The following is a 23858-nucleotide window of genomic DNA, read 5'->3' as shown; positions in this document are numbered from 1 at the left end:
TTTTTTTTGTGTTTTTTTGGGGGGGGGGGGTTCATGTTAACCGTGAACAATAATCCAAATGGCATTCGGACATTTTCCTTACTGCAAAATTGCAAAATTCTGTTTCTTTTGCATTCGGTATTTGATTCATTCGGAAATTCAGAAGTATCCGAATTTCCGAAATCATGAAAATTCATCCAAATTAACATTTCTACGGCAGCAAACAGCAGGGTCAGTAGTCAAGCAGGGTCAGTAGTCAAGCAGGGTCAGTAGTCAAGCAGGGTCAGTAGTCAAGCAGGGTCAGTAGTCAAGCAGGGTCAAACACGGATTTCAGGAACAAAGTCAGACAATAGCATAGGGAACAGCTGAAGATCTCTCAGCAACGTGTAGTTGCAGCGGGCATCCTTAACCGCCTCCCGGCCGTCCGTTGTATAAAATCGGCCAGCCTGGAGCTTCCTGGAGGTGACAGGCTGTCAAAAGACGGCCTGTTAGTAACACGCACTCGCGTGCGCCATGCGTGAGCGGGAAACTGCTTCAGTAGTCAAGCAGGGTCAGTAGTCAAGCCGGGTCAGTAGTCAAGCCGGGTCAGTAGTCAAGCAGGGTCAGTAGTCAAGCCGGGTCAGTAGTCAAGCAGGGTCAGTAGTCAAGCAGGGTCAGTAGTCAAGCCGGGTCAGTAGTCAAGCAGGGTCAGTAGTCAAGCCAGTAGTCAAGCAACGTGTAGTTGCAGCGGGCATCCTTAACCGCCTCCCGGCCGTCCGTTGTATAAAATCGGCCAGCCTGGAGCTTCCTGGAGGTGACAGGCTGTCAAAAGACGGCCTGTTAGTAACACGCACTCGCGTGCGCCGTGCGTGAGCGGGAAACTGCTCCAGATTTAAAAACAGACAGCGATGCCTGTTAACATACAAGCAATCCGCCGGCTCTCTTGTATAATGTGCCGGTGTGTGCTCCCCCTCCCCCCCTCCCCGCTGTGCCCAGTGCTAGCCCGGGACCAGCATGGGGGCTCTGTGACAGGGGATTAAAGGGAGATGGATACACGTTCTCCCTCCGGTCCCCTCTCCGCTGTCAGAATGCGGAACTGGTGTATATTACATCACTTCCGCATTCTCGTGTCACTCTCCAGCTTCAGATGCTGGAGAGAAGCTGATGAAGCAGATCTGTGCTTCATCAGCTTCTTTGGGGGTCCCTAGGTGACATTAGGGGTCTTGGAGACCCCTGATGTCTCCATAAAGAGGACCTGTCACATCTCTTTGCTATCACATTGTGGGCTTCTTAGCCCCCCCTATGTGATAACAATAAAGTTAAGTGAAAAAACAAAATAAAAAAATAAAGTTGCAAAAAAAAACACATGAAAAAGAATTTTAAAAAACACAATTTTTTTTTAAAGTCGCCACCCCTACATACACGCGTGCAAACATGCGTCGGGTGCCCATACGCGCAAAAACTACGATTGCGCCCATTACGCCGCACATGTCACATATCGCCGCAAACATCGCAGCGAGAGCAATAATTCTAGAGCCATCAATCACTGATAACACTAAACTGATGAGCGGTAAAAGTTTTTAAAGCGTCGCCCATAGACAATTTTGGGTATGGTAGTTTTGTGTGATTTCGCAGGTGCGCGCAATTTTAAAGCTTGACATGTTTGGTGTCTATTTACCCGACATGACCCCGTCTTTTATATTTTACCGAAAAATTGGGTAATAATAAAAGTATTATAACATAATGTTTAAAAAAAAACAAAAAACTTTTTTTTTTGCAAAATTTTCAGTAATTTTACCTTAATATAGTAAAAAATAATCACCCACCCCCCCAGTGGTGATTAAATACCACGAGGAAGAAAGCTCCATCTGTCCCCAAAAAATGGTATAAAACGTATTTCAGTACAGCGTTGCATGACGGAATAAAAGTACCGCAGCGCTGAATACTGAAAAATGGTCGGGACAGGAAGGGGGTGTAACACCGCGGTCAGCAAGCGGTTAAAAAGCCCACTTGGTGCCACTGGCAAGAATGCATGTGCGCAGGCTGGCATGTGCACGCCCTGATTTGTGGACACACACACGCGTCTTCGTGCATATGTTTGCGCAATATCTTGTGCTACGGTCTTTTGCAGAAGCTGTTCTATGGACACCGCCTGGATTTCCCTGACGCATGCGAAGTTCTGCCGCGCGTCCTACAAATTAAAGTTTCATGGCGCGGTGTATAGATCCGTGTGCACATGTGACATCTAGGAGGCCCGTCGGTGTATGTAGAGAGCACACAGCAGCTGCCACTTCACCATGCGGGCAATGAATCCGGCAGCCGCGTGAATATTTAATAGGAGCCATGTATAATGTAACATCAGCCTGATATCACATCTCCGCATACAAGTGCACGCTCCGCGCTCAACATTGTAACAATGAAACAAAATAGAGACACAGTGTAAACAGCTATAAGACATACGCAATGTAATTACCGATGGGGTCACTGTATGCCCTTCATAGAGCATACGTCCCCGTGAACAGAGTGCTGGGACTCCCAACATTTCACCAATTAGATCAATGAAATCATGTTTTTCAGCTGAGTCTGCATTGATGCCACTGTGTAGTAACAGAAATCCAGGAAGCTTCCCACCACCATCACTGGAGCCCTGCTGCAATATTAACGTTAAAGAGCATCTAAACCCAAGAACACAAAAAGTGATATATTGCAGCTTACCTGTCCTTAGATATGGTGGCTGCATTTGTTTTCAGGCTTGTTCCTTTATTTTCCCCTGGTGATCCTACCAGCAACACACTTCCTGTCCTAGGGTGACAACGCTAACTCACTGTACCGTTTTTTTATTGAAAAAGCTGAGTTGTCACCCTAGGAAAGGAAGTGGGGGTGTTCTGTGGTCCACAAAAGAGAGCTGAGAAAGCTGATATCATTGCTTGAGATCCCAGCTCAGTGGACCAGAAGTGACAAGGATTTCTGGCAGCATCAACGGGTATTGTCAGGGCCGGATTTACTCTCTTCGCTGCCCCAAGGCCAGGATCCTCAATGCGCCCCCCTAGCCGCCAACCATTTACATGTACATTTAGCTCTGCTTGCCCAAAGCCGGGCTAAATTTAGAAAACAACTACCCGCCCGGCGCCCGGAACTGCATGTCCTGGGCATCAGGAGATAGGAAATCCACACCCCTGCTGCCCCTCTACTCCCTGCTGACCCGAGGCCGGGCCTTGGTTGCCCTTGTGGAAAATCCGGCCCTTGGTATTGTACCTGCATATGGCTGAATAAAACGAATGCTGCTACTTCAGGTAAAGACTGGAAAGCTGCAATATATCACATTTTTGTTTCTGGGTTTAGATATACTTTAAAAAGGTTATCAATGCAGAGCTTGGGACTCTCCCTGGGTGAAACTGCATGTACATTCGTTCTGTGTGAATGGAGGCAATCACAAATGTTATTTACCGGTCAAATATAATATCAGGAAAATACTCCATTATGGCCACTAGATGGAGCTGAGGGGAATATGAAGTAAACACATGCTTCCTGTGCTCCTCAGCTTCATCGAGTGGCCATAATGGAGTATTTTCCTGATATTACATTCGACCTGAAAAGAAAATATACAAAGAACGTTCCTTTTGCCTCCATTCGCACAGAAGGAATACACATACTGTACAACTTAGCAGGCTATGGCTCTGCCAATAAATACACCCCTTGGTGCTGGAGACATATGAGACACACAGCTTATGTATTTGTTGATTTGAACATGTGATTTACCCGTTATTTTTGTTTTTGGTGTGTTTTGTATTATTATGTTTATACATTTTATTTACATAAGAAGAATTTGGATAAAACAAGATGGTTGGCTGGATATCTATACGTTCTATGTCTTTATACTCTCAGGACACCATGTTAAATGTTTGTAACTGATCTGATATATTATGTATATATTGAGAGCAGTCTCTTGTACCGTACTGTCGTTGTTGTAAATCTTTATTAGAGTTGTCAACTCTAATAAAGATTTACATGTAATTAAAAAAAAACCTGGCACAAATCAATGGCTGAGCAGTTTATTGGTTATGCAAATCTTGCCCAACTGTGATTCTTCTGTTATACAGGGATCCCAACCTGAAAAAAGTAATTTCAGGAAGGTGCCCTCCTAATTTCAGGGAGGTATCCTCTCCACCCCCAACCCCAATCTGCAGGGTGATGGAGGTAGAGCACCCCCCTGAAATGATGGCAGATAGCAAAGAAGCTAATGCTTCCCGTGCTATCTGTTGTAGTTTTTTTTAGTATTCTGACAGCTGCTGTCGTCAGAAGAAAAAAAAAAAACCAAAACAGCATAGGAATGAATAGCTAGATTCCTATTGGCTATTTCAATTTGCAATAGCCAATAGCAAGCTGGCTATTGCACCCGCCCTCTGCTGCTGTCAATCAGCAGAGAGGAGAACCTGATGGAGAACTTCAGATCCACCTCTGCTGATTGACAGCAGCAGTGAGCGGGTGCACTAGCCAGCTTGCTATTGGCTATTGCAAATTGAAATAGCCAATAGCAATCTAGCTATGCATTCCTATGCTGTTTTTTTTTCTCTCTGACTGACAGCGGCCCCGATGTCAGGGGAAAAAAACAGATAGCAGGGAAAGGTTTACTCTGCTAGATAGAGCAGAGTAAATCTATCCGGGAGAAAATGTTTCTCTCCCTGGCGTCCGGGAGCCGTTATCTAATAGCGGAAGACTCCCGGAACATCCGGGAGAGTTGGGATGTCTGTTTGTACAGACATCCTCATTAATGAACATTCATGTAAACACCTCAAGTTTCTTTTAGAAGAGAAGAGGGGAAGCTAGAACGCCTCTCAGATCTGTGTTCCTGTTGCAGATTTCCTCTGACTTCCTGTCTGATGAAACCATTGCTAACCAGACAGGAAGTGAGGGGAAACCTTTCTATTGGAGCTCAGGGTACCCATAACACCATACAGGGCTTCTATTCCTTCTCCACTCCATCCATAACTCATGTTTTGCTGGGCGTACATTTTATCTTTTCACATCTAGCACCTCCTCAGCTCCCGGTTCTCTTTCTTTACTCTTAATTTGGAACGGAAAAAAAAGCCGCAGCTTTCTTGCCGGATGAATGTTTCATCAGCCGTCTTACATAACACGCAGCTCGGCTGGAGCAGCATCATCTTACAGGCTCACCTGACCGGCCTTTCTGCTTCAATTGCAGGTTCACTGGCTGATCTACTGAGCGTTCCCCTACTGCATCCCCGTACTGCAGTGGGGTACCTGCCCATTATGGTCTAGGGGGGCTCAAATTTAAAAATATACTCATGCGATCGTCTATCCCACTGAGCTACTAGATTGGTCCCCACAGCCAGGGCCATCGGTATAGTGAGACAGCCTGAGGCTGTTTCCAAAAGGCGGCATCTCTTTGGGTCACATGGGAGGGGAGGCAGGCAGAGTGGCATGGCTGCTCTGCTGCACAATGTTTGCAGTGAGCCTGCTGCCCACTTTTCGGCCAACGTCCCAGGTTGCAATGAGCTGGGCGGGGAGATGTTTGAGGGCCATACACATCTCATCGCCCAGCAATTAGCATCTTGGAATGCTCTTGCTGAAGTCCTGCTGAGCTCCTGACAAGCAGTGGTGGCCAGGAGCTCGGCGGGACGCTGGCCAGAGTATTCCAGGTTGCTAAGAGCTTGGCGGAGAGATGCGTGAGGGCTATGCACATTTCATCACCCAGCTCTTGGCAACCTGGAATGCTCTTGTTGAAGTCCCACCAAGCTCCTGACAACCAGCGACGTCATTGGTTGTCAGGAGTTCGGCAGGACGCTGGCCAGAGCATTCCAGGTTGCTAAGAGCTTGGCGGAGAGATGCGTGAGGGCTATGCACATTTCATCACCCAGCTCTTGGCAACCTGGAATGCTCTTGTTGAAGTCCCACCAAGCTCCTGACAACCAGCGACGTTATTGGTTGCGAGGAGCTCGGCAGGACGCTGGCCAGAGCATTCCAGGTTTCTAAGAGCTTGGCAGAGAGATGCAGAGCACATCGCCCTACCCAGCTCTTGGCATCACTCTGCACCAGCACCCCTCCACCACCACTGATTGTGCAGCATCCAGCAACCCCTTACCCACCCCCCCCCCCCCTTGCTGCCTCAGGTGGAAAAAAAATCTTGGGACACCCCTGCCCGTCGTCTCTTCTTCTCTAGGCTCTGGTGGTCTAAGGATCACTGATGTCATCACATTTAATGCTGGTCCATTGAATGTCCATTGGCAGAGGGACATTCCATAGTCGAATGGAAGGTCAAAGAGGTGAGCGTTGACCTCCACAGGATTGAGGATTAGGTGCGTATATCCCGGCCCCTAGACCAAAACGTGCAGCTAACCCTTGCTCTGCTGGGATAGCCGCACTGCAAGGGTTTACATTTTAGATAACTGGAGTTCTTCTTTAATATTTTAAAAGGCTTTGATGAAAAGAAGTTGAGTATGGTTCATGATTAGAGATGAGCTTCTGGTTCAGGTCAGCCGTAAATTCCACCCAAATCCAAGCTGTTCACAGTTCACGAAGTCGAACAATTTGACCTGTTTGCTCGCTCGCTGAACTTCCATCATTGGTTGGCGGGTTGCATCATGCCATTGGTTGCTAGGACGCAGGCAGCTCTGGGTTCAGTTTGCTTAGAGGAACCCGGATTTCTAGCTGGGTTGGGTGAACGTCCAAGCCAACCAAACCCAGTTGGCTCATCACTGTCCATGATACCTTTTCTTTTGCTGTCACAGTTCATTTTTTAGTATAAGCATTCAGAGGTTTTGCCCTTCTTCTCACTGGAACATTGTGTATTCGTACTGCTTGGACCTTAGAAGAAAGTGGACAGTACTGATAGAGTAAAGGGGGGGATAACTACTGAAAGTAATTTTTTGCCCCATTGTGGAGATTTCTCTTTACTTCCTGTCTGACAGACGCAACAGGAAGTGAGAGAAAATTCCTCCAAAGTTAGAGAAATTCCTGGTGGTCAGCAGGGTCTCCAGACCTAGGATTAGGGTTGCCACCTGTCCGGGATTCACCCGGGCAGTCCGGGTCTTGAATGCTGTGTTTCATGGCAGCAGAAACCCAGACACAAGATGTCAGGCAGACAAGGCAACCAAAATTAAGATGGGGGCTACTGGCCCCCCACTGAAAATAGTCTCGACTGTGATATTTAGATATTATTGGTTGGAGCTATTTACATAAGAATAAGCTGCGACTCTCCCCAAAAAAATGATGTGCGTCACTTGAGTGGTTGGGTTTCACTGGAAGAAAAGGTGGCAACTCTAGCTAGGATGCCCATTGGAGGGGTGGTATAACCACTGTGAGTCTTTTTTTTTTTTTTTGCGATGTGTCCCACTAAAGAGATTTCTCTTCATTTCCTGTCTCATAACCACAACAGGAAGAGATAGGAAATCCCGGGTGATCACCGGGGTCACCCGATCTAGGGTGTCCATTGGAAGACTTCCTTGTTTTGGTGACAACTCAAAATGTGGGATTTCCTTTCACTTTCAGTGATAACATTCACTGGGTCTATTAGAGAGGGTGAATCTCCCTAACAGGGGGGCAAACGGCAATAAAAACCTGACAGGGGTCTGATCCCTCTCCACTCCATCCAAAACTACAAAAGTCAAACTGTAAAAGGTTATAATGGAGAGTATCTTCAACATTTAAGTCTTTTGATCCCTCTGTATTTTTGTCCCCAGCTACACTAACAATAACCGGTATCATTGCCCCAGGTTGGTATCTGGTGTAAAGTATCACTTTGGCCATTTTCCTGGATTTTTCAGCTGCTCGGTCACGGCGCTCACAATCCGATATTTGGTGACACGGCCCTTTGATAAATAATGGAGCTGGAATGAATAAATGATTAACCCAAACGAATTACACAGCAATAAAGTTTTGCTTGTCCCTAGTTAATTGTCGTTCTCTAGGTTCTCGGCGTGTAATCTGGGGGAGCGGAGGAAAGGTCGGTTTGAGTAAAGTTCTTGCGGCCTTCCTGTAACCAGAACCCCCGGAGTAGCAACTGTTAGGCCTCATTCACACGAGAAACAGCCGGCACGTACAGCTCCGTGCTGCGTGCACGGCCGTACCGAGCAGCTCCCGGGGGAAGGACAGATGTTGTGTGTGATTAGTATGCAGCCGCCGTCCTTCTCTATGGCACTATGTGGCCGTACACCCCCCCTATGCTCACCCCAAGTGCAGGTCCATAAGGTTGCGGGTGTCCTGGCTCGGACGCAGACAGGATCCATCCTGTCAGCGTACGAGTATGCGCACCCATACGGACGTGCAGGGCGGGTGAGCGTAGGGGGGCGTACGGCCGTGTAGTCCCATAGAGAAGGACAGGGACTGCGTACTAATCACACGCAGCATCTGTCCTTCCCCCGGGAGCTGCTCGGTACGGCCGTTTCTCGTGTGAACAAGGCCTTATAGTCCAACCAAAGGGGTGACCTACCATCTTTCTGCCTGGACTGGAAGGGTTAGTATTGTGGTTACCAAACTTACTCTTTTGTTTGTTTGTTTAAAGTAGAAAAATCTTAACAATTAACCCTTGGGTGTTACCCCCACACTGTAAGGGTTAGGTGTAGAGGTGCACCGAAATGGAATTTTTAAAACCGAAATAAAAAAAATGTCATGCCGTGATGTGCCGATTTATCGGCAGGAAAATGGCACTTTCAGCATTATGCCAAAAGTGCCATTTTCGGGCGATATGTTTCGGCGGCCGATATATCTGTGCATCCCTAGTTAGGTACTTGTTTTGGTCTAGGGGGCTCTAATAAATAATACAATCTCCTGATCCTTGGTCCTGCCTGACTGCAAGACCGGTCCCCACAGCCTCTTTTCCCCCAGGCTCTGACGGTCTAAGGAAGCCTTTCTCAACCAGGGTGCAGTGGCACAGTGGTGTGCCTCCTAGCCTCCTAGGGGAGCCTCAAAATGTTGTGGTAGTGGGACTGTGATGTGAAGGGGGGAATAAAGACTGATCTGAAGGGGGCTCTTGATGTAAAAGGTGAACTCTGGTGTGAAAGGGGGTCTACTGGTGCAAAGCTTGACTCTGATGTACAGGGGAGGTGTTGGGACATCTTGTTTTGAAGGGGGTACTTCTATATGAAGGGGGAAATCCACTTTTTGGGGTGTTTTTGCATGGGGTTGCCCTTAAAATCTAAGGGGTGCCTCAAAGTTTTGCATACTTTTAAAGGGGGCTGTAACTCAAAAAAAAACGCTGGTCTAAGGACCCATGACATCACACCTAATGCAGCTCCATTGACTTGCATTAGACGTGAGGACGCCAAGGGACATATCACAGACGGAGTGGAGGGGAAGAGAGGTGAACGCCGATTACTAAAGGACTAAGGGTCAGGTGAGTGTATCTTCTGTTATAGCCACTAGACCAAAATGAGCACTTAACCCTTTCAGTGCAGGAGTAGCCCCACAGCAAGGACTCATTTTTTAAATAACTAGAGTCCTTCTTTAATGAAAGGGTGCAGTGGCCTAGTGGCTAAGCTTTCGTCTCATAAAACAAAGATTGTGGGGTCAACCCCTATTTATCTAGATAAGTCTTGTCCTCAATTGAAGCATACAGTATGTTCCCTCATTGCACTCCATATAAAATGCATCTTGTGTGTCTGAAATCCATGTTATGGCCGATATTCCAGCCAAAGCTTGCACACTCTAATGTATGATAATAGGTTAAAGGACTACCAAAAATATTCTGGTGACAGTATGGGATCTTTCTCCACCTTGACAAGACAATCTCTCCAGCAAATGATGGACCATCAATATAACACTGCTGGGGTGCTGACAATAATCAGCTAATATTCAACTTTACCCCCAAAAAAATAAAGATGTAACTATTAAAAAAGTACAAGTTTCCCCCGAACAACACTTCACTTTTGATACATTACTTATGTATTTATTGAATTATTCTGCCATCTATGTGAAGACCTCCTCGTCTGTCTTCCTTTCCACCCTCCACCCAACTATTCCTTCCTACCCACTATACTCCACCACCTTTACATTCACTCCTACTAACCCCCATCGGCTGTAGATGGCTACAGAAAACCCCAATTATGGTGAACTGAGTAAAATTTCTGAGATTGGAGAGTCTGCCAGTATCCACTTTACCAATTTAAAATAAAACACCAGAAGAGGTATAACTAACGCATTGGGCTTTGTGAGGCTGACCATTAATGCCGTGCTCTCTCGGATGGGGTTGGAGCCCTCAATGATCAGAGAAGTACGGTATTATGACTATACCCTCCCTATTACAGCAGTGGAGTTGGGTTTTCTCCATGACTGATATATTGTATCCGTTGTGGCTGGAATGGAATCTGTGTAACAGTTGGATATATAAAGTACTGTAAGTGCTACAGAAAGCAAAGACCTTACAGATGGCCATATAGTCTCACCAGGGATTGTTCATGCATAGGGCCAATTGGATCCTCCGAATTATCTTTGGTGAATAAAGTGATTGGTGGGTTAATTGCTTTTTTTTCCTTCCTAAAAGATGTAACGATGATAAACTCACATTGGACACACTTATATAACAAACTGCGTTCTAAACTTCTCTCCGGTACAGATCACACACAGACAAATAGCAGATCTGTTGCAGAAATAACATTAAAGTATCTGGGGAAATGCTACTACCGTGTTTCCCCGAAAATAAGACACTGTCTTATATATTTTTTTGACTAAAATAAACCACACTAGGTCTTATTCCCGGGGGTAGGTCTTATTTTTTTTTTCAACAATCCACACTTATTCATGTACAAGGGTCTACATGTATTCATGTACAAAAATATGGTGATCAGGGCAATCAGGGGTGCCGTACCTTACCAAGAGCAATTTGGTAACCAATCGCTGGCCAGAATGAGCGAAGCGCGCTTTCACTATCATTCCTCACAGGCGGAGTGCATTTGGTATCGCTCCGCCTGTGACAGGAGACGGCGCTATAGAGGAGGCATCGGCTTATGCGGCTCTGTTTCCTCCGGTGCCGCCTCGCTTCCTCTAGCGCTGGCTTCATGGCACCGCTGATTCTCTCCCGCGGCTCTTCAAGTTCCCCCTTATGCCACCACCGGACCCGGCAATGGTCACAACTAGGTCTTATTTTCGGGGTAGATCTTATATTTTAGCAATTCCCAAAAACAAGTACTAGTCCTTATTTTCAGGGAAACAGGGTAGTAGGTACAGATGGGGATTGAACCCACGATCTTTGGTTTACGAGACCAACGCCTTACCACTTGGCCACTGCACCCTACGTTGGTTGGTATTGGGAAGGATGTTTTCCACAAAGAACATCCCGGTAAACTTTAAAAAAAAGGTTACTTTGGCTGCTAGGTCTGCCATATGTTGTGCATACAGTACTTACACAATATGGCAAACGACCTTAACACCAGAGATTCACTTAGAACATTGAAATTCAACCTTTTCTAGAACCAGATAAACTTCTCAAACACAGAACATCACATCATAATGATATAATGATAGAGGTGGTTCAAACACAAGCCCAAAGATGATATTTGTTAAGAGTTACCAAGGCAGGAAAAGGTCATGAGGATACGTACATATATTAGACACACACTTATATAACAAATTACTATAGTAAACTTGACTCAGGTACACATGGGGATTGTACCCATGATCTTTGGCTTACAAGACCAACACCTTACCACTTGGTCACTGTACCTTACATGAGCAGGTCTCTTATCTATGCCTGAGTGGAGTTTAGAACACTGATCTGTGTGAGTCTCATATAGGTGCCCTATCATCCTCACTACATCTCCCATTTCCTATGACTAATACAATTCTTGTATTATTCATGACGACACTAATGTCTCTGCTGTAACTATGGAGGGAGCCATGGTTGGTCTTCAAACACATCTGCCTTTGATCATTTCCATAATATGGTGGATTGATAGGACTAGTAATTGACACAATAGAGATCGGGTTCTTTGTGTTTTTTTCAGGATTTTTTCAGCAAAACAGCTAGGAATAGCTCAGTAAACATGTAAAAAGGAGCCATACAAGTGAATGAGGGGAAGGAGGATTACAAAATGATAATATCTTCTCGGCTTAGAACATTCCATACATTAGCCAGCCAACCCCTGGTGGGCTCTCGGAGTCTATGACTTCATAAACCAATAGCAGATGATGCAAAGTCAAAGCACTAAGAATGTGATTTCAGAAGTAGGGGCATTGGCTAGACTACTGTTCATGGCCTCCTATTCCTTGCCCTTTCCCCTCCAGGGGGTAAGCAGTGCCGGGTCATTTCTAGCAAGTTCCCAGCTATATGTATTAAACACACACAGGGATTGAACCCATGATCTTTGGTTTTTGAGACCAACATAGAACCAGATAAACTTCTCAAACACAGAACATCACATCTTACTCAGCAAACAAGACTAAATAGCTTGAACTAAAACAAGCAGAAGATGATAACTATCAGTTAGGCGTTACCATGGCACAGATGGGGATTGAACCCATGATCTTTGGTTTACGAGACCAACGCCTTACCACTTAGCCACTGCGCCCCATATGTCGGAAATAATGCAGGGGGAAGTTTTCCACAAAGAACATCCCGGGAAACTTAAAGGAGAACTATGAGGTGAGTGATTTTCACTCAACATCATGGTTCGAGCTGACGTGTGACAATGAAAATGTCACATGTCGGCTCAATAGATTGGGAAGTGAGCGAGCGCATAGCGTCGCTCGCTCACTTTCTGATCATCTCCCTGCAGAGAGCCGTGACTGTCACTCACGGCTCCCTGCAGGGATTCCCCCCCTCCCCGCTCCGATCCTTCAGCGCTGACTGGCGGAATGGACGGGGGAGGGGACAGGCACAGCTGGCTCTGCCTCTACATAGGCAGAGCCAGCTGTCAATCACAAAGCTGGGTGGATCTCGACAGTAATGTCGGGATCCGTCCCGGCTGCGGCGTCTCAGTATACCACGCGCTGCAGATCGCGATCTACTGATGTTTGGGTCACGGGAGGACGCTAGTTTATGTCCTCCCGTGACCCTTAGGAGAAGTATGGAGAAAAGCACTGACCCCATAGTTCTCCTTTAAAAAAATGTTAGTACAGATAATACCTGTTGACCTTGCCCGAAATGCTGTGTCCTTGTTACAATGGAGCTATAAGTGTAGATACTTAGGCCTGGTTCACACCTGTACGTTTTGTAGAGCGTTCAACGCTCTACGAACGCTCTACAAAACGCTCAAACATGAAAATCCCATTGTTTTCTATGGGTATGGTTCACACCTTGCCGTATTTCAGCCCGTCTGAACGCGCTACAAAACGGCCTACGCCTGAAAAGGTACATGAGCTTCTTTACGGCGTCTTTGTCGCGCGTTTCCATTGGGATACAGCCAAGTAGCCCTCGGAAATCTCGGTAAACACGTGCGTCACAAAAATGCGCGACAAACGCGCATATTCGATACGCCTAGGTGTGAACAGAGCCAAAGGGACAGGAAATGTGTTATTCTCAGGGTTACCAGGTGACAATAAAGGGGGGAAAAAACAACAAAAGAAAACTAACTCGGCCACCACATCTAAGAAATAGCAAGTTGCAACATATGCCATTTTTGTTTTTATGGGGTCACATATACGCTTTAAACCAATACCAGAACGGCCTTGGAAGTTTGTATGTGATTGGAGATACAGGAAACAGAATAACAGAGGGAGTTGCATGGTACCAGCTTCAGGAAGTACATTCCCAGTGACCCTTTGTGTTGGTATTTGTTCTTTTTGCTGATGCAGATAACAGAGAAATGCAAATTTAACTTATATCTATATTTGTTACTTGTACAAGTGTTTCTACTCAGGAATTCATTTCCAGTCAGAGATAGTCTGAAGGCCCAACATGGCACACATATATTTTAACTTTGGATATGAGGACATAACTAATGACCTCTCTCCCAGACACAGATGGGGATTGAACCCATGACCTTTGGTTTACAAGACCTTACCACTTGGCCACTGTGCTCTACTTGTGAAACACAGGACAATGGGGGGATTTTTTTCCACAAAACAGTTACAAATATCATGGTAAACGTGAAATGGACCATGCGTGAAGTAAAAGAGGAAAGCATTACACACTCACAACATTTTCTAAGCCTAGTCCATTCCTTACACCCCTGTGAGGACCGGGCTACACAATTAGCCATCCAACTCTCAGTGGGCTCTCTGAGGGAAATGTCTACAACTTAGTCAAGCAGCAGTGACAAGGTTATTTGGCCAACAATAATTTTTGTAGAAAAAGTTCCCCCATTGCCATACTTTCGCCAGGTAGGGCGCAGTGGCCAAGTGGTAAGGCGTTGGTCTCGTAAACCAAAGATCATGGGTTCGATCCCCATCTGTGCCTAAGAGAAAATGTTCACAGAGCTTTATACCATATACCTTATATCCTGAGTTAAGATATATCTTATATGTGCATATCATACTTGTGACATCTCCTGTAGTCATCAAGTGTGGTGTGGTGGTCCTTCAGACTATCACTAATTAAATGTAAATATCTGACTAGGGAAGGAAGGGAATTTGAAATAGTCAAATTCAAAATCCAGCCAATTCATTGACACATAGTAAGTGATGACAGGGTCTCGTTACGAGCTGATGTTTGCGGGCATGTCCACACTTTCCATTGTATACAAATGCATGTTGCATCTGATTGGTCTCTTTTAAAACTTTCCGGGCTCTTTAGACACATTACGTCAGGGGTGGCCAATTTACGGCCCTCCAGCTGTGGTGAAACTACAAATCCCATGATGCATCTCTCTGCGGGAGTCATGTCTGTGGCAGTGAGAATCTTGTAATGTCTCATGGGATTTGTAGTTCCACCACAGCTGGAGGGCCGGAGATTGGCCACCCCTGCATTAGGTGGTCAGTCACGCATAGTCCTGATTCCAATGACTACCCAGTTGAAGGATCATGGTAAAAATAAATTTGCTTTGGAAGCAGCAGAGAGAACACGTTATATACATTATATTGCCAAAAGTATTGGGAAACCTTTACACGCACATGACATTTAATGGCCCCTCGGTCTTAGTCCGTAGGGTTCAGTATTGGGTTGGCTCCGCCCTTTTCAGCTAGAACAGCTTCAGCTCTTCTGGGAAGGCGTCCACAAGGTCTAGGAGTGTGTCTATGGGAATGTTGGACCATTTGTGAGGTCAGGTACTGATGTTGGAGGAGAAGGCCGGGCTCGCAGTCTCCGCTCTAATTCATCCCAAAGGTGTTCTATGGGGTTGAGGTCAGGACTCTGTGCGGTCAGTCAAGTTCCTCCCCCCAAACTCCCCCATCCATGTCTTTATGGACCCAGTCCAGGCAGGATAGATCCAAATCAGTCAACTGACTCTTTAGTAAGGAAACTTAGCCAATGGGGTGGCTGGAGAGGTCAGACTGTGCCAGAATCGGGACACTTTACTTAAATGTAAATGGCCAGGTACACACTACACACACTAGTGATACTGGATATTTTCTATCAATAAGGCCTTGTACACATGAGCTTCAGCTCACAACATCTTCGGAACTTACGCCATACCTTCCAGCTCAGGGATGCACAATTAGCCAGCCAACCCTCAGTGTGCTCCCTCAGTACAGTGTCTAAGACGTAACTAGCCACCAGTTATCCTATGCGAACCCCAGATTGGGGGAGGACATTTCCACAAGCCAGGTAGATATGAAAAAAAAAATGTTTTTCAGTAAGTACAGAATATACCTGTAGATCTTATTAGAATTAACATGTCGTTGTTATTTCATGTGCGGTGTAAAATGCACAAAGAACCTGATCATTATTGACAAGTGAGAATGTGATTGGTGATACAGGAAGCAGAAAACATCAGTGGGAGTCATATGGTGCAGAGCTTTAAGACTTAAACTTCCGATGACCCATGTGGTGTTCTTTGGTTTTGGAGATGCTATATACAATATAGGAACAGATGGGTATTGAACCCATGATATTTGGTTTACATGACCAACGCCTTACCACTTGGCCACTGTGCCCGGCTAACCAAAGCAGCGGGAGGACTTTTTCAGCATACCAGCTAAGAATAGCCTGGTAAACACGTGAAAAGGAGTCATATATGCAGTGAAGGGCCAGGGAAGCACTACAAAGTCACAACTTTTTCTGAGCCTACACCAATCCTTCCACCCCTGGGAGGTTCCGGTCTTGTAAACTAAAGATCACTGGTTTGACCTGTGTCTGAAGTTATCAAAGTAATGAATTTAGGCACAGATGGGGATTGAACCCATGATCTTTGGTTTACGAGACCAACACCTTACCACTTGGCCACTGTGCCCTCACTTGCAAAGCAGTGGGAGGGCATTTTCTGCAAAGTGGCTAAGAACATTGTGGTGGACATGTGAAAAGGAGCCAGACGTGAAGGGACATGCGAGAGCATCAGACAAGTTTGTACAGCAAGCTTGCTACAGAAGTAAAAGGGGGAAGGATTACAAACTCACAAGATCTTCTGAGTCTAGAAAACTTTGTGTGGCCTTCAGATTGGCACAACAACAGTGCGTAGAGAGCTTCATGGAATGGGTTTCCATGGCAGAGAAACTGCCAAGTGTAAAGTTTGGTGGAGGGGGGATTATGTTGTGGGGTTGTTTTTCAGGGGTTGGACTTGGCCCCTTAGTTCCAGTGACGGGAACTCTTAAGGCATCAGCATACCAAGACATTTTGGACAATTTCATGCTCCCAACTTTGTGGCAGTCCTGACCTCAACCCCATAGAACACCTTTGGGATGAATTAGAGCAGAGACTTCTCCTACAACATCAGTACCTGACCTCACAAATGGTCCAACATTCCCATAGACACACTCCTAAAACTTGTGGACACCTTCCAGAGGAGTTGAAGCTGTTATAGCGGCAAAGGGCGGAGCCAACCCAATACTGAACTCTACGGACTAAGATTGGGATGCAATCAGTAAGAAAAAAAATCCAAAGCGCCAATAATGACCAACAGATGAAAATGAAGTGCAAGCGAGGATAACTAGGGGTGCTGCCCCACTTCAGCCTGGGAAGCTGGAACACTATGGGAGAAAAGAAAAGAGAAGGGCGCCCACCCTAGTGTAGATGGTTTTTAATAACCGCGCCTTGCCAATTGATGTAGCAGAAGGAGTTTTTCAGCATAGCAGCTAAGAATAGTTTGGTAAATGTAAATAAGGAGCCATACATGAAGTGAAGGGTGGAACCATTACAAACAAACATCATCTGAGCCTGGCCCACTTAGGGACATTTTAATCAGTGAGCTAAACTGTAAGCAGGCACAGATGGGGAATTAACCAGTGGCGGAACTACCGCCGGTGCAGGCGGTGCCGGCGCCCGTGGCCTCAGGCTCTGGGGGGGCCCAAGCAAGATGCTGGCCGCCGGATCAGTATCCTTGGGATGTGTAGTCCTCTATATCATGTGTCATTCTGCATTGCTGTAAATATTAGGGATGCACCGATATATCGGCCGCCAAAACATATTGGCCGGAAATGGCACTTTTGGCATAATGCCGAAAGTGCAATCTTTCTGCCGAAACAGCGGCACATCCCTGCTTTGTTTTCTCCCCGCTGGACGCTGCTCTGTGTCCCAGCGGGGAGGAGAGGAAGTGACAGCCGGCCGAGCGCTGCGAAAGGAGAGCGCTGTGTTTGTGGGTTTATGGGGGGGGGGCCCAAAAAAAAAATCTTGCACCAGGGCCCTTTGTTCCTTAGCTCCGCCACTGGAATGAACCCATGTTGTTCGGTTTACAAGAGCAACGCCTTCCCACTTGGCCACTGTACCCATTCTGCAAAGCACCTTAAAATATCTGTTCATCTTTCCAGGAATGCCGTGTTAGTGTCACTTCTTGCGAGCTGAAACAAACACAAGGAACCTGATCTTTCTGGTGTGGTATATTATTCCCATCAATCAACGTTTTGGAGATGAGCAAAGGCGGCCCGACAGTTTCAGGAGAGAGGAGGGTGTTTTCAGCCAATGGGAGCGGAAAGTAAAAAGGACCTTTATGGTGAATGAGGCAATCGTTAGAGCTTAATGAAGCCTCCAGTCTATGCAGCAGAGCCTTAAGAAGCTCCATACTGACCTCCAGCGTGGCTCCACTCTGACCACCAATGTACAAGGATACACAATGACCATCAATATAAGAGGCTTCACACAGGCCACCAATATAAAAAGTTCCACTCTGACCACCAATGTAAGGGGTGCCAGAGTGACCATCAATGTAAAAGCCTCCACACTGACCACCAATGTAAGGAGGCTGTACACTAACCCCCAATGTAAGGGGACTCTATACTGACCACCAATGTAAGGAGGCTGTACACTAACCCCCAATGTAAGGGGACTCTATACTGACCACCAATGTAAGGAGGCTGTACACTAACCCCCAATGTAAGGGGACTCTATACTGACCACCAATGTAAGGAGGCTGTACACTAACCCCCAATGTAAGGGGACTCTATACTGACCACCAATGTAAGGAGGCTGTACACTAACCCCCAATGTAAGGGGACTCTATACTGACCACCAATGTAAGGAGGCTGTACACTAACCCCCAATGTAAGGGGACTCTATACTGACCACCAATGTAAGGAGGCTGTACACTAACCCCCAATGTAAGGGGACTCTATACTGACCACCAATGTAAGGAGGCTGTACACTAACCCCCAATGTAAGGGGACTCTATACTGACCACCAATGTAAGGAGGCTGTACACTAACCCCCAATGTAAGGGGACTCTATACTGACCACCAATGTAAGGAGGCTGTACACTAACCCCCAATGTAAGGGGACTCTATACTGACCACCAATGTAAGGAGGCTGTACACTAACCCCCAATGTAAGGGGACTCTATACTGACCACCAATGTAAGGAGGCTGTACACTAACCCCCAATGTAAGGGGACTCTATACTGACCACCAATGTAAGGAGGCTGTACACTAACCCCCAATGTAAGGGGACTCTATACTGACCACCAATGTAAGGAGGCTGTACACTAACCCCCAATGTAAGGGGACTCTATACTGACCACCAATGTAAGGAGGCTGTACACTAACCCCCAATGTAAGGGGACTCTATACTGACCACCAATGTAAGGAGGCTGTACACTAACCCCCAATGTAAGGGGACTCTATACTGACCACCAATGTAAGGAGGCTGTACACTAACCCCCAATGTAAGGGGACTCTATACTGACCACCAATGTAAGGAGGCTGTACACTAACCCCCAATGTAAGGGGACTCTATACTGACCACCAATGTAAGGAGGCTGTACACTAACCCCCAATGTAAGGGGACTCTATACTGACCACCAATGTAAGGAGGCTGTACACTAACCCCCAATGTAAGGGGACTCTATACTGACCACCAATGTAAGGAGGCTGTACACTAACCCCCAATGTAAGGGGACTCTATACTGACCACCAATGTAAGGAGGCTGTACACTAACCCCCAATGTAAGGGGACTCTATACTGACCACCAATGTAAGGAGGCTGTACACTAACCCCCAATGTAAGGGGACTCTATACTGACCACCAATGTAAGGAGGCTGTACACTAACCCCCAATGTAAGGGGACTCTATACTGACCACCAATGTAAGGAGGCTGTACACTAACCCCCAATGTAAGGGGACTCTATACTGACCACCAATGTAAGGAGGCTGTACACTAACCCCCAATGTAAGGGGACTCTATACTGACCACCAATGTAAGGAGGCTGTACACTAACCCCCAATGTAAGGGGACTCTATACTGACCACCAATGTAAGGAGGCTGTACACTAACCCCCAATGTAAGGGGACTCTATACTGACCACCAATGTAAGGAGGCTGTACACTAACCCCCAATGTAAGGGGACTCTATACTGACCACCAATGTAAGGAGGCTGTACACTAACCCCCAATGTAAGGGGACTCTATACTGACCACCAATGTAAGGAGGCTGTACACTAACCCCCAATGTAAGGGGACTCTATACTGACCACCAATGTAAGGAGGCTGTACACTAACCCCCAATGTAAGGGGACTCTATACTGACCACCAATGTAAGGAGGCTGTACACTAACCCCCAATGTAAGGGGACTCTATACTGACCACCAATGTAAGGAGGCTGTACACTAACCCCCAATGTAAGGGGACTCTATACTGACCACCAATGTAAGGAGGCTGTACACTAACCCCCAATGTAAGGGGACTCTATACTGACCACCAATGTAAGGAGGCTGTACACTAACCCCCAATGTAAGGGGACTCTATACTGACCACCAATGTAAGGAGGCTGTACACTAACCCCCAATGTAAGGGGACTCTATACTGACCACCAATGTAAGGAGGCTGTACACTAACCCCCAATGTAAGGGGACTCTATACTGACCACCAATGTAAGGAGGCTGTACACTAACCCCCAATGTAAGGGGACTCTATACTGACCACCAATGTAAGGAGGCTGTACACTAACCCCCAATGTAAGGGGACTCTATACTGACCACCAATGTAAGGAGGCTGTACACTAACCCCCAATGTAAGGGGACTCTATACTGACCACCAATGTAAGGAGGCTGTACACTAACCCCCAATGTAAGGGGACTCTATACTGACCACCAATGTAAGGAGGCTGTACACTAACCCCCAATGTAAGGGGACTCTATACTGACCACCAATGTAAGGAGGCTGTACACTAACCCCCAATGTAAGGGGACTCTATACTGACCACCAATGTAAGGAGGCTGTACACTAACCCCCAATGTAAGGGGACTCTATACTGACCACCAATGTAAGGAGGCTGTACACTAACCCCCAATGTAAGGGGACTCTATACTGACCACCAATGTAAGGAGGCTGTACACTAACCCCCAATGTAAGGGGACTCTATACTGACCACCAATGTAAGGAGGCTGTACACTAACCCCCAATGTAAGGGGACTCTATACTGACCACCAATGTAAGGAGGCTGTACACTAACCCCCAATGTAAGGGGACTCTATACTGACCACCAATGTAAGGAGGCTGTACACTAACCCCCAATGTAAGGGGACTCTATACTGACCACCAATGTAAGGAGGCTGTACACTAACCCCCAATGTAAGGGGACTCTATACTGACCACCAATGTAAGGAGGCTGTACACTAACCCCCAATGTAAGGGGACTCTATACTGACCACCAATGTAAGGAGGCTGTACACTAACCCCCAATGTAAGGGGACTCTATACTGACCACCAATGTAAGGAGGCTGTACACTAACCCCCAATGTAAGGGGACTCTATACTGACCACCAATGTAAGGAGGCTGTACACTAACCCCCAATGTAAGGGGACTCTATACTGACCACCAATGTAAGGAGGCTGTACACTAACCCCCAATGTAAGGGGACTCTATACTGACCACCAATGTAAGGAGGCTGTACACTAACCCCCAATGTAAGGGGACTCTATACTGACCACCAATGTAAGGAGGCTGTACACTAACCCCCAATGTAAGGGGACTCTATACTGACCACCAATGTAAGGAGGCTGTACACTAACCCCCAATGTAAGGGGACTCTATACTGACCACCAATGTAAGGAGGCTGTACACTAACCCCCAATGTAAGGGGACTCTATACTGACCACCAATGTAAGGAGGCTGTACACTAACCCCCAATGTAAGGGGACTCTATACTGACCACCAATGTAAGGAGGCTGTACACTAACCCCCAATGTAAGGGGACTCTATACTGACCACCAATGTAAGGAGGCTGTACACTAACCCCCAATGTAAGGGGACTCTATACTGACCACCAATGTAAGGAGGCTGTACACTAACCCCCAATGTAAGGGGACTCTATACTGACCACCAATGTAAGGAGGCTGTACACTAACCCCCAATGTAAGGGGACTCTATACTGACCACCAATGTAAGGAGGCTGTACACTAACCCCCAATGTAAGGGGACTCTATACTGACCACCAATGTAAGGAGGCTGTACACTAACCACCAATGTAAGGGGACTCTATACTGACCACCAATGTAAGGAGGCTGTACACTAACCACCAATGTAAGGGGACTGTACACTAACCACCAATGTAAGGGGGCTGTACACTAACCACCAATGTAAGGAGGCTGTACACTAACCACCAATGTATGGAGGCTGTACACTAACCACCAATGTAAGGGGGCTGTACACTAACCACCAATGTAAGGGGGCTGTACACTAACCACCAATGTAAGGGGGCTGTACACTAACCACCAATGTAAGGGGGCTGTACACTAACCACCAATGTATGGAGGCTGTACACTAACCACCAATGTAAGGGGGCTGTACACTAACCACCAATGTAAAGGGACTCTATACTGACCTCCAGTGTAAGGGGGCACTGTACTGGGGGACCTGCACTAAAATGTAATCAAGGGGGGCACTACACCAATGTAAGGGGGCACTACACCTAACACCTATGTGAGGCTGGCACTGCACTAAGCACTGATGTAAGTGGGTGTTCCATTGACCACCAATGTAAGGGAACTTTTCACCAATGACCACCAACAATTAGGGGACATTATAACTTTCACTGTTGTAATGTTTCCCTCCCCCCCATGTTAATGTCAGCACTTACCTTAAATGATGTCTCTTAATCCGATCTTCTTCTTTCCTGTCCTTTTCATCTGTCCATCCATCGGTGCGGCGGCTCTCCGATCCAGCGCTGACTCCTCTGTCCTTGCTGGCACTTCCGATCCAGCGGTGTCTGCATGCGGGTGCACGCGTCCATAGACTTACCTTGCGTCTCTGCTCGTCTCCCTGTCGAGAATCCGAACTGCGCATGCGCCCGCCCCAAGATGCTTTGCGGCCGCCCGAGCAGTTGCGTTTTCTCGGGCGGGAGCGCGCAGCGATAACGAGGTAAGTTACGCCGATCCAGCGCTGACTGCTCTGTCTCTCCGATCCAGCGGTGTCTGCAGGCGGGTGCACACGTCCATAGCCGTGCCTTGTGTCTCTGCTCGTCTCCCTGTCGAGAATCCGAACTGCGCATGCGCCCGCCCCAAGATGCTTTGCGGCCGCCCGAGCAGTTGCGTTTTCTCGGGCGGGAGCGCGCAGCGATAACGAGGTAAGTTTAAACCGCTGTTAAAGCGTTTTTTTAAATTCATTAAATGTTTGCCTATATCTACTGCTTGATAGCCCTAGATATAGGCAAAAAAACGGGAGGGTTTAGAACCCCTTTTATAATATTTTCTATAAAAAAATAAGACGCAAAGATCGTCTCTACTGTACTGAGAGCTTTTCTTCCAAAATTACCAATGCAATAATTCATAGGCAGCATCGCCGCCCTCAGCGAATCTGCCGCTCCAGGCAAACGCCTTGTTTGCCTCGCGGCAGATACGCCCCTGGGTCTAGTCTCGGAGAGGGGCATTTGGGTCCCCTGGTATCACTGTGCATGCAGCGTGAGTTGATATTTCGTATAGCTGACAACAGGGGGCGGTAGTGGACACACAATACTCCAAGGGATCTTTCCAAACTGAAGAGTGCAGAAACCGGTTTTATTCCATTGAGCATTGTGTACACACAAATGACTTGCAGGTTAGGATTCGGCGTCTCTAATGGGTTCTACGTACACATGGTGAAGGGTCAGGTTCATGAACATGAAATGATCAATAAAGTGTAATTACGATAGAAATCTTTCTTCTATGTATAGCGCGTGATTATAGATTATAGGAACACGGGGACGGGGTCATGTCAGTCCTGCTTTCTGCTGTGGCCATGCTGATCCTTTTACCTCACTACAAGGTCTACCAGACAGGGGCTGTCTGCCTGGAAATGATGGACCCTCCGTAGTCTATGGTGATGGCGGACATGGAGGAGTGCAACTACAGGGGAGCCATTCACAAAGGTGTAGATGTGGAGGGGCCCCTTAGGGTGTGAGTGTGGATTGCTCACTGCGGTATATGTCAGAGCTACATAAATAATAGTGTGTGA

General features: G+C 46.8%; 1 protein-coding gene and 5 non-coding genes across 6 annotated transcripts in view; 1 reads left to right on the top strand and 5 right to left on the bottom strand.

The window, feature by feature from the left end:
• CUNH2orf70 (chromosome unknown C2orf70 homolog) overlaps positions 1-23858 on the bottom strand; it is a 33310-nt gene that overhangs the window by 8764 nt on the left and 688 nt on the right. The window lies entirely within an intron of this gene.
• TRNAT-CGU lies at positions 11132-11203 on the bottom strand. The gene has a single exon. It is a non-coding gene; the product is annotated as a tRNA-Thr (tRNA).
• Positions 12408-12479, bottom strand: TRNAT-CGU. The gene has a single exon. It is a non-coding gene; the product is annotated as a tRNA-Thr (tRNA).
• Positions 14237-14308, top strand: TRNAT-CGU. The gene has a single exon. It is a non-coding gene; the product is annotated as a tRNA-Thr (tRNA).
• On the bottom strand, positions 15871-15942 carry TRNAT-UGU. Its single transcript has one exon. It is a non-coding gene; the product is annotated as a tRNA-Thr (tRNA).
• On the bottom strand, positions 16167-16238 carry TRNAT-CGU. The gene has a single exon. It is a non-coding gene; the product is annotated as a tRNA-Thr (tRNA).

The sequence above is a fragment of the Nanorana parkeri genome, unplaced genomic scaffold, assembly GCF_000935625.1.
Source record: "Nanorana parkeri isolate BGI_ZX_2015 unplaced genomic scaffold, ASM93562v1 scaffold2144, whole genome shotgun sequence".
Classification (NCBI taxonomy): domain Eukaryota; kingdom Metazoa; phylum Chordata; class Amphibia; order Anura; family Dicroglossidae; genus Nanorana; species Nanorana parkeri.
Note: the sequence above shows the minus strand (reverse complement) of the source record. Positions and strands in the feature narration are given on the sequence as shown.